This window comes from Carassius gibelio, chromosome A12 (assembly GCF_023724105.1).
Source record: "Carassius gibelio isolate Cgi1373 ecotype wild population from Czech Republic chromosome A12, carGib1.2-hapl.c, whole genome shotgun sequence".
Taxonomy (NCBI): domain Eukaryota; kingdom Metazoa; phylum Chordata; class Actinopteri; order Cypriniformes; family Cyprinidae; genus Carassius; species Carassius gibelio.
The window spans coordinates 24192095-24207839 of record NC_068382.1 but is presented as its reverse complement, the minus strand read 5'-3'; the positions used below and the strand labels follow the sequence as shown (position 1 = coordinate 24207839).

Below are 15745 nucleotides of genomic sequence, written 5' to 3'. Positions count from 1 at the left end.
AAGGAGCAGGTGCTCAAGTGAACCGGTTCTTTCGGACAATTCGATCAAATAAACCAGCTGAAAAAAAGAAAGGTTCACCGGTTCTTTTGCGCTCGATGTAATGCCGTCATTGGCGATGATTGCCCTTCATTCAAGCCTTTGGTTTACCCGCGCTTATAACATTAGGACAAAATCAGTTCAGAATCAATCGCCAAAAGAATCAGTTCGGTTCAGATGCGCTCTGTGTCAGTCTGCTTCGCGCTGAATCACGCATGCGCAGTTATCATCAGCTCATCGGTTCTTGAATCGGACGCGTCCGACAGAAACGGTTCTCGGTTCAGTGTATGAATAAATATCGAAATAATTATTATTTATTATTGTTCTGCGTAGTTTGAAGAGAAACATTTTTGGATCTTTATCCCGAATATATATAATTTTTAATCAGGAAGAGGCTGGGGGTCAAATGGGGGGTCAAGGCATTTTTTGGCAGGGTCTTGAGACCCCCCCTGGCGCCGCCGGTGCTTGTTAGTCCTAAATTCAGTGGTGGACGAAGTACACCAATCAAGCACTTGAGGAAAAGTACAGATACGTATAATACAATATTACTCCAGTAAAAGTAAAAGTCCTCCTTTTTCAATTTTACTCAAGTGAAAGTACAAAAGTTCTCACTTTTTTTTATATGCTTAAGTAAAAAAGTACTGATGGATCGGCTTATTTTGCAATTATATATAGGCGAATTATTTTAATGTTACATTAGCAAATATTTTTTTAATCCTACTTCTCAAAATACCTGGGATTTTCCCTTAATAACCACTATATGGAGTCAGGATATATTTCTGTTGTTGATATGGACTATGTTGACGTGAGTAATGTGAAGCTTACACTACGATGAACCTGAGAGAAAACAGATCTGACCATCTGATCTTCAACAGGAAGAAAAAAGTGTTTTAAAGCTTGTTGTGTTGCAGAACATCACAGTTATATATGACATGAGAATAAAGTTAGGCTTGAAGTTAGGAAGAACATTTTAAGGAAAATATTTTTATTTCATAATGATTTTTCCCTTCTCAAACCTTGTCTGTGGTGTATAAACACCCCTGTCCAAATTCCCCCAGAGGGCATCACTTCTCACTTTGAAAATTACTGTAGTTGCATGTTCTGAACATCACATCCTTTCTTTTCCACCAGATGTAATCCTTCAATGGTTCAATAAATATTTGGACATTATTTTTTTTTTTAATTACATAAAACTAGCACCAACAAGCTTGTTAGCTACATAGTTAGCATCAGCTAACAATATTTACTTATTTCCAGTATGGTTATGAATAAACAGTCATCTGTCTACTCGGCTCAATCCTCAATATAAAAATGTATACTGTTGATAAACAATATAAAAACAGATGTCACAAAGTGCTAAATGCACAGCATTTTAATAAAACTGTTAACATTACGACAGCATGGGAATTTGAACATGCATAAGTTATTACCTAAAACACCTAAAACATGACACTGATGTTGATGTGTCTGCATCGGTCTGCATTCAAGCATTTCAGTGGGCTTAAAATAGATTAGTTAGTTCACACAAAACTGACAGTTTTGACATAAATACTGCATGATTTTCGGTTACAATAATTAATCTTAAATTCGACATTAGTAATTTACTTTTAGCAGCAGTACTTGTGAATTCAGTTAACTGGAGACTCCCACCAAACAGTTCATGTGAATCAGTGAGTTGTCATCTTGAAAACAACTGCATTCGAATCACTCCAGTAAATTACAGATAATTCAAAAATGTGCTTCACAGTGAAGAAGTAAAGCTACCACCACTGCCTAAATTTGATTATGATGCAGATTTCTGTCATGTTTTCTACTGCAGAATCACAATCATGAATGCTGTAAATGTTGTGCAGCTGTTCATTCTGGTTTGGACCTTTACTGCTGTCTGTCAAGATGATGGAGGTAAGAGAGTAAACTTCACCTAGAATGTGTGTGAGAAATTAGAAGAGGAACTAAATCTGAAATAATGAAACATGAATAATGACAAATATCTGATTCATAAATCAAAACGTGGCTCTTAAAAAAAAAAAAAAAAAAAAAAAAACCCTTTAAGAGCTTTTGACTCTTAGTATGATTCAAAATACAGATTTACTCTTTGGACAGTTTTTGCATTTAGGAAGAGAAATCCATTAAAGGCTTGGGCTTACTCCACCCCAGAATGAAAAATTCTCATTAATCACCTGTCGTTCCAAACCTATAAAACCTTTGTTCGTCTTCAGAATACAATATAAGATATGTTTTTTACAGATAAGTGCAAAATCTAATTTAAATCAAGAATACATAATCTTGTGATTTCTCCATTGACTATATGACATGGCGAGAGTCTAGATTTGTACAAATCAGGAGATTCAACAGATTTTATTCTGGTGTATGATATTATTTACATTGTTATTTTTCAGATATCAGTGTAAGCTGTGAGAACGTGACTGGATCTGTGGGAGACGAAGTAAATCTCACCTGCAGAGTCTCTCTGATGATCAAGAAACTATGCATTAAAAATAGTATGTTTAAATATAAAGACTCAAAAATTTAAAAGATTTTCCTGTGAACCCCTGTGAACAGAGGAAACACTTCACATGCCGCTACACTCCACCTACAGCAATGAGGAATGAAAATTATGAAAAATTCACGTTCTTTGTGCAAGCTTCCTGTGGATGGAAGAAAAACCAAATCTGTGTTGATACTGAATATTGTAATATTTTTGTTTATAGTGAAGTAATTTTTTTTTGCAAATGTCAATTTATTATATCTACTAACAGTGTATGGTTTAAAAGGTATAAAAATAGGCCATTTAACCACAAAAAAAAAAAAAAAACATAAAAACTATTCCATAAAATATACAGTAAAAAAAACAGCAGCTTACCGTAAAAAAATACAGTAACACCATTCTGTAACACCATTTTTGGTTTAACAGTTTTATACCGTAAAAATACAGTAACACGCTTAAGGTTTAATAGTTTTACCTTAAATTTACAGTTTAATACTGCAATTTAACTGATATAATATTAATATGTGAACTTATTGAAGTACTGAAATCTGTTTTGTACCTTTGTATTACACTGGTAAACGCCAAAAGCAGGTGGTGATGAGAAAGTCACGTGATGAAACAAAGCCCATCACAAGCAGCTTTTAAATAATAAGATATATAAAAGGTGTAGAGTGTCATTCACACGGACACTAAATACCTGAGACTCATTAAACTGAAATATGCAATTAACATTAATTTAACAACATTGTATGTGACATACAACCATAATAAACATAACAGATAAGAAAAAAATGAGAAGAATATAGATATTTCAAAGAAAAAATAACATCAAAATTCAAACAAAATTTGAAATGCAACACAGAGAATTCTGGGAACGTAAGTTCACGGTTTTTCACTGTAAAGTTACAAGAAATTACCATTAACCATTTAACAGGTTTGTACTGCAGCATTTTCATTTTTTTACAGTTAAAATCACAGTAATTTTTTACAGTACGTAAAACTGTTGGTAAGAAATCTATTTTATATTTAATATAACTATTGATTATTTCTTTAGTTTCCTCAGAACATGTGAACCCAGTAAACCAATCAGGATCCTCTCCACCAGAGACAGCCGCAGGATTCAAGGATTCTGTCATCACTGTGGTTCTGAGCGGTTTCATCATCATCCTCATCATCTTCCTCATCTTCATGATGGTGATCTTTTGCAAAACTTTCAAAAAGTGCCTCCAGGAATCTGCAGTCCTTACAGACTAGAGACAGATCATACTGACTATATGATTGTCATATTCATACTCCTATATGAATTATCAGCTAACTGAGGCTTTTACCCTTGGACTGATTTACTGGAGCCCAATAAAATCCTGTTTATGATTGATGTGGGAGAGATTTTGCAAACTCTCTTTCTGTTTTATACTGATTTCTGCGAAATAACAGTTTATTGATCTGTTTGATCAGTGTATGTACAGGATATGGATTTATGAACATTTTGAGGCAACGCATTAAACCCAAACTGTATTTGGTTATTTTTAATTTTCCTGACTTTGTCTATCATGAGTTTCTTGAGTTCTTGAAGTTGCTGTGAAAACAAGGGAAAAGCAGACGGGGAAGTTGTTAAGTTGTTAATGCCACATTCTTACACTACATATTTTATATTGCTTTAATGTAGTTAGATCAGACAAAATTTGCATTGGCATGCAGTAGTGAAGCAACAACCCCAGCGTTACCCTTTCGATGGAGGTCATGTGTTTATAAATAACATGGACCAGTAGGCCTTAAATCCAGTAAGGCTATTAAAAGTCCTTGACACATTAAACCAAGTAACAACCAATGAATCATTTAACAAAACAGAAATGAGCCTACATCAGTACAATGGGTATCTATTGGCAAAGAAATCACAATGTCATCGGAAAAAAATATGTCCAGTTTCAATAGACCAAAGAAAAATTTGAAGTTCCTGTAATGTCATGTAATAATTCAGAGATATTTTGCTCATAGTAAATTTTAGGGGTACCAATAATTTTGGTCAACGTTTATTAGAAAGTAATTTATTTCATAATGTGAATCGTAGTCTACTTTCATTTATTTAACTTTATAAAAGTTTAGATTTTTTTTAAATGAATAAATGAAACAAAAAGATCAAAGCCACCTTTAATCATATTTACCAAGTGTGCCAGAAAAAAAAAAAAAAAAATCTGATTGGCTAAAAATAAATAAATAAATAAATAAATGTTATAAAAGGAAAATATGAATGAAAAAATAAACAAATCTGGAAATAAGTACACTTGGGAATAAATAAATACCTATCGAAAATAAATAAATGCATAAATAAATATTTTAAAATAAATAAATAATAAATAAATATAAAACAATAATGAATAAGTAAATAAAACTTAATTTAAAAAAATAAAAAATAAATGTAAAATAAATACAGAAAATGATACATAAAATACAAAAGTAATTTAAAAATAAAATATAAATTCAGGATTAAATTTGATTACAAATGAACTATTTTTGTTTTAATCACATCATTCATTTTTTTATTTTCCTTTTATTACATTTTTTATCTATCTCTCTATCTATATATTTATTTATTTTTATATTTCTGCAGATTTGGTCCTCCATAGTTGTCATTATCATAACTTATTCGCAGGTTAGTAACAGCACGAACTACTGGTCAAAATGTTATGATGCTGCTAACGACATCAACAGCTGTGACTGAGAGCCATGCTGAAAGTGAAAGCTAGTAGAAGACTCAGACGAATGCGCTCAGGTGAAGACAGAGAAAGGAAAAAGCGCAGGTGAGAATAACTCTCTCTGAACACGAAATACCAGCAATGCGTGCGTGCTGTTACGCAATCTGCCGATATTGTAAAAATAACATGAATAGCCTACATAAAAGTTTTTGTTCACATTTATTTTCAGTGAACGAGTGTCTTCCGTGACGACCGCCCTGAACGGTAGCGCGCTTACAGCCGAGGTGACGCATCTAAATTTAGTTTTTTTTTTCTTTGTGAGACTTAAGATTCGAGTACAGTGGCGAGAAGCTACTGGTTTTTGTCACTACTATCGTGTCTCTTTCACTCAGAATTGGGGTCCAAGTAGTAGCCAGAGTCCTCTGTGTGGGGTCGGTCTGCAGTGTTCACACCGGGGGAATTTGGTGTTGTGTGGTGCGAGCACAGGTACAGTAGTTACTGTGTTTATTGGACAGGCAAGATGAATGCCCCAATTCTTGTGTGCGTGCGTGTGTGTGTGTGTGTGTGTGTGTGTGTGTCTGAGTCTGTGTAACCTGTTCCATGATGATGCAGCCTTTTTATGGTGATTTACTAAAAGTTGTATTTTATTGTAGGAGTAAAATCTGTGAAACGCGTGTCCTTGTCTGTTATCTGACTCAGCCAATGCGAATCTGTGTGCTTTATAGTTTATGTATCTGTGGGTCAATTTCCGGGGTGGTGTAGTCAGGTCAGTGCCATTATTGGCATTGTAGATAACTTTTGAATAAGGAATGCCACATTAGCCTCGTTTATGTTTCATTTCTGTGGTAAATATCTGTAATTCTTTCTGTTTCAGAATCAGAACAATGAATGCTGTGAATGTTGTGGAACTGTTCCTTGTGGTTTGCAGCTTCTCTGCTGTCTGTCAAGGTTCTGATGATGGTAAGAGAATAAACTTCCCTTTGAAAGTGTGTGTGAGAATGCATAGGGACTAAATGTGAGATAGCAAATGTACTTAATAGATATGCAGAGCGTAAATAAAAATGCAGAATATTTTGCAGTAAATCTGAATTGTTGCTTTCTTGTTAAAAATATATTTTTATTATTCTTCCGTTTCTATATTATATGATGATATACATTGTTATTTTTCAGATGTCAGTGTAAGCTGTGATGATGTGACTGGATCTGTGGGGAAAGAAGTGACTCTCATCTGCAGCGTCTCTCTGAAGATCACTGGATGCTGCATTATAATGTATAAGTTTCAATACCCTGAGATCTTTAATGACTCTTCAATCTGTCATCAAGATGTTTCTGTGAACTCCTGTGAACAGAGAAACAGTTTCACATGCCGCTACACTCCAACTACAGCGATGAAAGAACAATTCAGATTCTTTGTGCAAACAACGTGTGGAGCGAAAAGAACAAGATTCACTGTGAAAATAAAAGGTATGGTATAAGATACTGTTATAAGTGTTTGAAGCACTACATTTATTTTTAATCTACTAACAATGGCTTAAAATCTGTTAACAGAACCCGTGGTACGTGAAATTGTCACTGAAGCTCCTGGAAAGAAAGGTATTATATTCTATAATAATTACTGATTGCTTAAGAAAAATGTCACGTGATTTTAGTGAAGCTCTTAAAAAGGAAACTGATCTCTGAACAATCTGTCAAGAAGTCATCAACAGATTTTCTGATATGCTGAAGTTGTTTATGATTTAAACCATTTCATAAAAACATTTTAAACTCCCCTTTCCAGAAGAACCTGTCTGGGACATATCAGAAACAAATGAACAGAAGAAACCAGAAGGTCGTGGATTTAAGATCGCCGTCATCGCTGCTGTTATAAGCAGTTGTATCATCGTCATAATGCCAATAATTTACAGACTGACACAAAAATACACCAACCAGAACAGGACTCTCTGAATGTCAGACAATAAGAAGATGGCAGTCACCCTGAAAATGCTGCAATAGCAGTACCAAACTAATTTGTTTCACTTATCAAACAGTGCTCCTAAAAGACACAATTTTATTGGAGCTCAAGCAAACTTCTCTACTATCTGTTAAAATATTAACTACTTTAACTCAGGTTGTAAAACTCTGTTTCTGTTTTATATTCATTTCTGTGAAATAATGATATATTATAGATCTGTTTGATCAGTGTATTTCTAGTTCTTTTTCTAATAGTGTGTACAGTGATGTTTTGTACAGTGTGTTTTGCCGATTTAACAAGGAACTCAATAAAGACTTGTGATAGGCTCCTCTCTAAAGATGAATATCTGGTACATGTTTTTATCACAGGTCAGAGCAGGATACTGGATGAAAAATAGCTGCACAGAGCTTATCTGTGCCTTTAGTTACTGAAGGAGATTCTCTAGATCTTGAGATTGTTCTGAATTTCTGTTCTGAGAAACAAAGAAAAAGAAAGTGAAATGATCCCACACCTTAACGAAAAAAAGTGTGGGTGGTATTTTGGGTCAGGTAGTGTCTTAATGTTTTAGTTGGTGGGTTTAAAAAGAAATACAGGCAATATATTACAGAAAGCTTGAAATGTCGACTTTTGAAGGAAAATATTCAAACCAAAATTAATTGGCTACTTTCTTATTATGTAATTCATATGAAATGTGAATTTCTCTCTGGCGTTCATGGCGAGTCCGCATCGTCAACTTCATCTTAGCAGTGACACAGAAAACACCAGTTTATTACTAAACGATTAGATGTATTCTTGCTAATTTAGACACATTCATAATCATTACTTTAACCGTGGTAAGCCTTATGTATGCGGTAATGCTTATTATCCTGTAGGCTATAGTTTAATTAATATAAAGGGGCGACGCATTTACTACTTTAAAAAAAATGTGGGTCAGGAAGTGGGTCCGAATACAACTTTTTCTTTTTTTGCGGTCTGAGTTGCGGGCAGGTTAGATGAAAACATCAGTCAGGTGCGGGTTGTTTATACATTGACCAACGCGTCACTGGTAAGGGTTAACGTGCTCAGCTTTGTTCCCTTTCTTGAGAAAGACGTTGGTTCCTTGGGCTCCACTCAACCAGTGTATTTATTTATACACTTCAAGCATCGTTTCCCTCAACATGCGGGGCTATTTAGGCAGTTCTTGTGGTAGTTTAGCAGTGCTCCCCTTTACCAAAAAGGGTCACCTATGGTTGCACTACCCTCTTTCTGATATCAGAGTTCTCATCTAATCTGAGATTGAGTTCTCTGTTTTTTTTTTTCCCAAGAGCACTCCAACATTATTTCCACAGACTGAGTTGATGACTCTCAAACAGATTGTTTTGTGTTGTACCATTTCATCTATGATCTGCTCTATCAGAGTGCCACGAGAGCCCCCTCCTTAGAACAGTATTTAAAATCCATGTTGGTAAGTGTGCACATAAAATCTTTGTGCACTTTCTGAAATCCACACTCTGGAAAGTTTGCATGCTAGTGCTCTGCAAAAATAGCCCTGTTCATCTTGGGCGCCACTCCTCCTATTTATCCTCAGATAGCTATCTAAACAGGATGTTTATATCAGGGATCTGTTGAGAAAACTCCTTCAGCAAGCTTATGCAAGACGGTAGCCCCTGTGTGACAGGCAAGACTTAGCATAAAATGCTAGGTTCTTGGCTGTATCCCTTCAAAGGAATCTTTCTTGATTCCAAGACTTCAGCTCTACCCCGGGCCGAAGCCCTAACAAGTAAGTTGGGTATGTAGCCTAGGCCTTTGGCCGTAAGGGGAACTGTCACGGACAGCCGTCTAACGGACCAGGGGCAACTCCCATGGAAATGATAGAATTGGTACTTAGTGTTCGACATGATTCTGGCCTGCACTCCCCTCAGCATAGCGTCTTTGGTATGCTGTTCCCCACAGTGACCCCTAGAGGGTGCAGTTCGAAGTACCTCTGAAAGGGAATGTCTCAGGTTACATGGTTCCCTGAGTAGGCTCCATGTTGGTTCTTCTTCTCTTCAGTTCAGCTCCTCTAATTTTCTATAGGGTTCAGGTCAGAGGACTGGAATGGCTTTAGCAGAGGTTTGTTTTTGTGCTCAGTGACCCATTTGTGTGTGTTTTTTTTTTTTTTTTTTTTTTGAGGTTTGTGTTTGGATTATTGTATGGTTGGAAGATCCAAACATGGCCCATTATAAGATTTCTAACAGAGTCAATCACTTGAGAACAAAAGGATTAAAAATGCAGATCAATTTTCACATCCTTCTGTGATCATATTTACCAAGGGTGCCAATATTTTTGGCCACGACTATATATGGTGATAAATGGCCAATGTTTACCCCCATTTTATGATAAATGCTGAAGACATTCCAAGATAACTAGATAGACTTGATGTCAGGCCCCAAGGGCCTGGCTGACCAGCAAACTCACATTTTCACGATACACAACACACACACACATGTATCTGTTATATGCATGTGTTGTTTGTATGCTTACCTATTATAGTAGCCTAGGTACAATTCTTTATTTGTATTAGTTTTTATCTTCAAAATAACTTTGTCGAACTGCTGTGGACTTTCCTATCTTCAGAAAGAACTCATCAAAAACCTCTATTATCTACTGTACCAGGACTCTTGTTCAGCAATGAAGTCAATGTAAGTAACTGTTTACAACTATTAAGATGCATGTTTAAGTCTGAGCCCCTTTTAAGGTGATTTTTAGATTCTTTGATGATTCTCATTAGGCTGTGGTTAACTGATGTGAAATACTGCCATTATTTTGCTCTTCCCTCTCTTTTCTTTACCTGTATGTATACACATATGTATGTGTTTTGCTTGGTTTAGTTATATGTTAGCTATAGGTTCATTTAGTAAATTCATTATATTAAGAATCGATTTGTCTGTGCTGCTCACAATTAGAAGTCACTGAATATCTTGCTACATGCTAAGTTAATGTGACTACTGTATGAAGTAGGAAAGTTATTATTTTTTGGCCAGGAAAATAATCGTTTATAGAGTTTATAAATAAATATACCGTTGTTGGATGAACAGATTAAATAAGTGTAATATTGATTCTGCTACAGTTAATTCTAAGCTCAGATCTAAATATTCATAATTAATTATAACCAGTAATAATTAGTCATAAATATTCCCTTTTCTAGCAAATTTGCTACATAAAAGAAAGTAAGTAAAACACAACACAAATGTGGTTGCTTTCTTGAATGAAAGTTTGCATTTCATACTTTATCAGCCAACTGAGAACTGACTTGAACTGGTTGAGCCCAGTGAAGATAGATGAGACTGAGACAGGTGTAATTTAAAATGTCTACTGAATAACAAAGCAATTTAAATGCATGTTTAAATGCTGTTATTACAGTGAGAGTACGCTAAAGCAACGTGGGAAACACCTCGCTCCAGACTCAATGGTGGAGAATTGTATTGTGCTGAAAATGTGATACTGCATTCATAATTGGAAACACGTTTTAACGGCTCATTGTGTTCGTAGAGGTGATGCAATGCATAAAAAACCTGTTTACCTTTCACAAGGGAAAACTATTTTGTGTTAATAAGCAGGTTTTCTCAGGTCACATCTGCTGTTAATATATATATATATATGGAAGTTATTCTACTTTATGAAAACGCGTCCAATCTTTATCAGAACAGGCTCAGATAATCTATAGTTATCTATACTCACATTTCACTGCTGGTTATATATGCTATATATAATTTTGTATGTGATGAATAAAAATCTTGAATCTTGAATCTATAATCTATAGTTCACATAAAAAAGTAATTTTTGTTATATGCAACACCATTTGCAGGTTTACCAGTTAAGTTGATGTGTAGATCTTAACGTATGTCTTATCTATTTATGTAATTCTGCAAGAAATCGTTAGATTTTTTTTTGTTGTTGTTGTTAAAATATTATTAGAAGTGATTTAGTTATACTGTATAATGTTATTGGTTAAAGCATATGTACATATGAATTAGATCAATAATATGCACAAATTAAACTTCTGCAAATCTATCTGCAAAAATCTTTTGCATTTATCAAGACAAAATTAGGCCATAAAATAATGCATTATCATATTTTTGAATTGTTGTGTCTTCTAATATTTATGTAATATGATTTATGTAATAAACAACAATTTCATTTCATCTGTCTGATTTTGACATGTATTTCATGGCTGATGCTGATTTGTATATTTACAGACAATGATGTACAAGACTCTCAATGATATTACACTTAAAATACAGACAATAACAACCCACACTTTGTTCAGCCGAGCTTTTATTCTTGGACTGCTTCTATGTCACGTGACGCAGAGAGTTGGAGCCTACTTTGGTGATGCAATGGGAATTTTTTTTGGCAAGACACAGATGTACTTTGCTGCCAGATAACAAAGCAGTGATTTCAGAAGGCATATGTAGAAGTCATGACCCTAAAGCAACCTGAAAACACCTGCCTCGAGGCTCAACGGTGGAGGCATTGGAACTGCATTCATATATTCATATCTGCATTCAAGTGGTTTAACAACTGTGAGGAACAACATTTACAACTGAAGCAATCCATTTAAAGCCTATTTACTTTTGATGAAGGGGAGATTTTGTAATCTCTCGTGGGTGGATAAGTGTTCAGTTTGCTTCATTTTGTTAATTTAACAATGCATGTTGTCATAAACAGCTTTGTGCCATGGAAAGAAAAGAAACAGGGAAATGGAAGATACAAAGAGGGTCATGTGTATATATATATATATATTTGTAAATACAGCCAGTTAGTTATTAATAAAGTTATTAAAAGTTATTGTATTAAGCCACTAAAACATTGTTGATTTTGATCTCTGTACAGAAGGTTAATAGGTATACAAGGCCATAACCATGTCTTGAATTTGAATGATTTGCTGATAACATTTTTACTTTAAAACATGCACACATCTACTTTTTTTTCACAAGTCTAATATACTGAAGACGTAAAGTGGCAGAATGCTTCTTGTCTGGTCAAATTCAATTATGAGTTACATTAAAAATTTAGGCGAAGTAAGCATATTTCTGTGAATGTGTGAGTCGTCCGATAACAAAGTGCAGAAAATGGTTAAACCTTTTTAAGCTATAAACCAGTTTGTTTATAATTACAACATAACATTATAATTATATGACTAGAAACATACATTCGTAATAAATATAAAGCAACAAAATTTTATAACACCGGATGCTTCACACATTCATCTCTGAGCCGCACACTAAATGCTGCATTATAAATAACATGTTTAAACAGTCTTGGATAATGACTCATCTTTACCATCTGTAAATAAAATCCATCTTATGACCCCTGCATGCTTAAAATTGCTGAGTTAAATACAACCTACTATAGCAGTGGGTTAAAGAGGGACAAACCCAGCTCTATGGGGTTGTTTTGACCCAGTTACAGAGGGGGAAATCCAGGGGTCCTAAAGTAAAAGTCCTGCCATATGTTTCTTCCACCCATGATCTGAGATCTGATTTCACAAGGGGAGGAACCAAGTCATTACTTTCAAGTCACAAGAAAAAGTCCAATCCCAAGTTCCCGATAATTAAGTGTCTAATTAAATGATGATTGTGAATTAGTTATGAACACCTACTACTGTTTACAATCAACATCATTGAAAAGAAACACCACAATTACATCTGACTTTCTGCCACAGGCTTGAATGAAATCAACTGCAGAAAAAGAAAAACACAGGATGCCACCATAATTATGGTAAAGGTTTGCTTTGGTTTGTCTCTTGACCCTTTTAGGAATCCAATGTAATTTGCTTCTAAGTAAATGCAATAGTGTTTCACAGCAAACATTTGTGCATTGCTGAATCAAAAGCTTGAAGTAGTAGTTTAGCTGACCCTCTCGGCTTGTAACTCATTTTAATGAACATCATGACGTGGTTTCTCTCACTGCTTTATTAACTGATTAACATGAATTTTTATTTGAAACATCTCCATGCATTTCTTATGTTAATAATGTTAATCAAACAACCTAAAAATAGAGAAGCACTCACTGCTCTTGTCTTAACTAACTTATTTAGCTTTACTGTTTTTATTTATATATATATATATATATATATATATATATATATATATATATATATATATATATATATATATATATATATATATATATATATATATATATATATATATTTACTTCATATAGTAATAGAGTTTTTATAGAGTTTGCACAAGCACTGTTAAGGTCATTCTCTTTATTTCTCCTGATATTTTCAAAATTGTCAAAATTGTAATGATTACATCATTACAATATCTTTATAATAAAATCATAATACTGAACATGTTATTGCAATAGTAATATCCCCCCCCCCCACCAAAATTAACCATCTTAAATTTTTGTAATGGTTGTGTTGTTGTCTGCCCTAACTCCCTCTAAACCTTTTATAAAAGGATGTGAATTTGTCTGCTAAATTACTACCTTAGCATTTATAATGATAATGCATCATAGTAATGATGTCCTTTAGCCTACAGTGTTTTGAGTGAGGAGTAGTGTGCTGCTGCTAACAGGTGCTGGCAGTTTAACCTGTTACTCAACGAAGTCGGAAAAAGAACAGGGCAACGAGCCAAATCGGTTGTGATTCGGAGTTTTCCCGTTTGTGTCATGTTCGAAAGTGAAAGTAAAATGGTTCAGGAGGCTATTTAGTGTCTGTGAGCAGCAGATAAAAGTCAGAGAGTCTGAGACTGTGAACACACACAGAGCTCGGGTGAGAAATAACTCTCTCTGGATGGGAAATAATCTCATTTAATAAACCATTACCAGCAGCTACGGGCAAATCTTCAAGTAAGTCTACACTCATTACACATTTTGCAGATATTTCAAAATGCATATGAATATTTTTTAATGACTTTGTCTGATTGTTGTTGAAGTGTTTTCATCGGAATTGTTTTTGCGTTCTGCCAGTAGCCTAAAGATAATGCAAAAAAAAATAAAAATAAATAAATAACAATTATATAAAAAATAAAAATAATAATAAAAAAATCATGGTGTTTAATTTCTGTCGTGGCTCTTTAGATTCATCGGATATATATTTAATGAACGCACGTGTTGCATTAGTGTGAGCTTTACTGCTTTACTGTAATACATTTTGTGGTTTCGCGATTGTATTTTGCTCTCACGTGTTCCTTCAGCTCCTCCGAATTTAAAGCATGATTTATTATGTTGGGTAAAACCTTTCAAATGATTTAAGTGTGGTATACTGAAGAAGTAAAGCTCTGACTTGAAGTATAAATGAATCAGACTGACCTTTATGTTATTATGACGTATATAGCCTATTTATATGTTTTTAAAGTTGATTGCCCTCTAGCGGGCTAATAATGATAGTGTCGTGTTGCGTCTGTCGTAATGATGTATGACTGTCAAAAATTTTTGTTCGGATGTACATTTATGTCATTATTTCTTCTGCAGAATCAACCATGAAATCTGTAAATGCTGTGCAACTGTTCATTCTGGTTTGGACCTTTACTGCTGTCTGTCAAGCTGATGAAGGTAAGAGAATAAACTTTCCATAGAAAGTGTGAGAAAAAAAAAAGTTAGCCTGGATGCACTGTAAGTCGCTTTGGATAAAAGCATCTGCTGAATGCATACATTTAATTGTTAATTTAATTTATAGGAGGGACTAAATCTGAGATGATGAAAACATGGTCAGATCTGATTCATAGATAAACAAAACGTGGCTCTTAAAATACCCAGTATGGCTCTTAGTATGATTCAAAATACAGATTTACTGTTTGAACAGTTTACACAATAGCAAGTGAAATCCATTTTGATCAGAGAGGAGTTAAAATAAATAAACAAATAAATACTGCCTATTAATGTGCTCTTTTACATAAAACAATGTGCTAATACAGATAAGTGCAAAATCACATTTTCAGTCCTGACTACAGGATCTTGTGTTGCTCTGATTATATCTGCTGCACATGATTAAAAGAAACAGTCAGGATGAGACTGCATGCAGAGATCGCTGTATTATTCTGCTTTTAGAAAAAAAAATTTGCAGTTATGATTTATAATAAATAATAAAATATTTTACTTTCCCATGGCTAGATACAATTCTAAATGTAACAAACTAAATGTATAATGCAGTGATTTTATTTATGAATAGGTTCTCTAATGAAAGACTGTATATTTGTTGTATGATTGACATGCACAGATTCAGATTTTCATGAGATGTCAAAAAATGTATATATATATATATATATATATATATATATTTTTTTTTCTCTCTATTAAGATATTCATTGTTATTTTTCAGATGTCATAGTAAGCTGTCAGAATGTGACTGGATCTGTGGGGAAAGAAGTGAATCTCAGCTGCAGCGTCTCTCTTAAGATCACTGGATGCTGCATTAAATCTTATATATTTAAATACCCTGAGATCAATAATGACTCTGCAAACTGTCGTCAAGATGTTTCTGTGAACTCCTGTGAACAGAGAAACAGTTTCACATGCCCCTACACTCCACCTATAGTGATGACAGAACAATTCAGATTCTTTGTGCAAACAACGTGTGGAACGGGAAAAGCAGAAATCTTC

The 15745-nt window shown here is 34.2% G+C and overlaps 1 protein-coding gene across 4 annotated transcripts in view; it reads left to right on the top strand.

Moving 5' to 3' along the window:
• LOC128025517 (uncharacterized) overlaps positions 1-15745 on the top strand; it is a 118770-nt gene that overhangs the window by 25960 nt on the left and 77065 nt on the right. The window contains exons 1-3 of one of the 4 annotated variants that reach the window (XM_052611957.1): positions 5194-5322; positions 5447-5501; positions 5610-5703. The exons of 1 other annotated variant lie outside the window; for it this stretch is intronic. The gene's annotated coding sequence lies outside the window, so the exon portion shown is untranslated. Of the gene's footprint in view, positions 1-5193; positions 5323-5446; positions 5502-5609; positions 5704-13832; positions 13994-15745 lie in introns of those variants that run through there. 2 more of the 4 variants (XM_052611956.1, XM_052611959.1) reach the window with 2 other exon arrangements.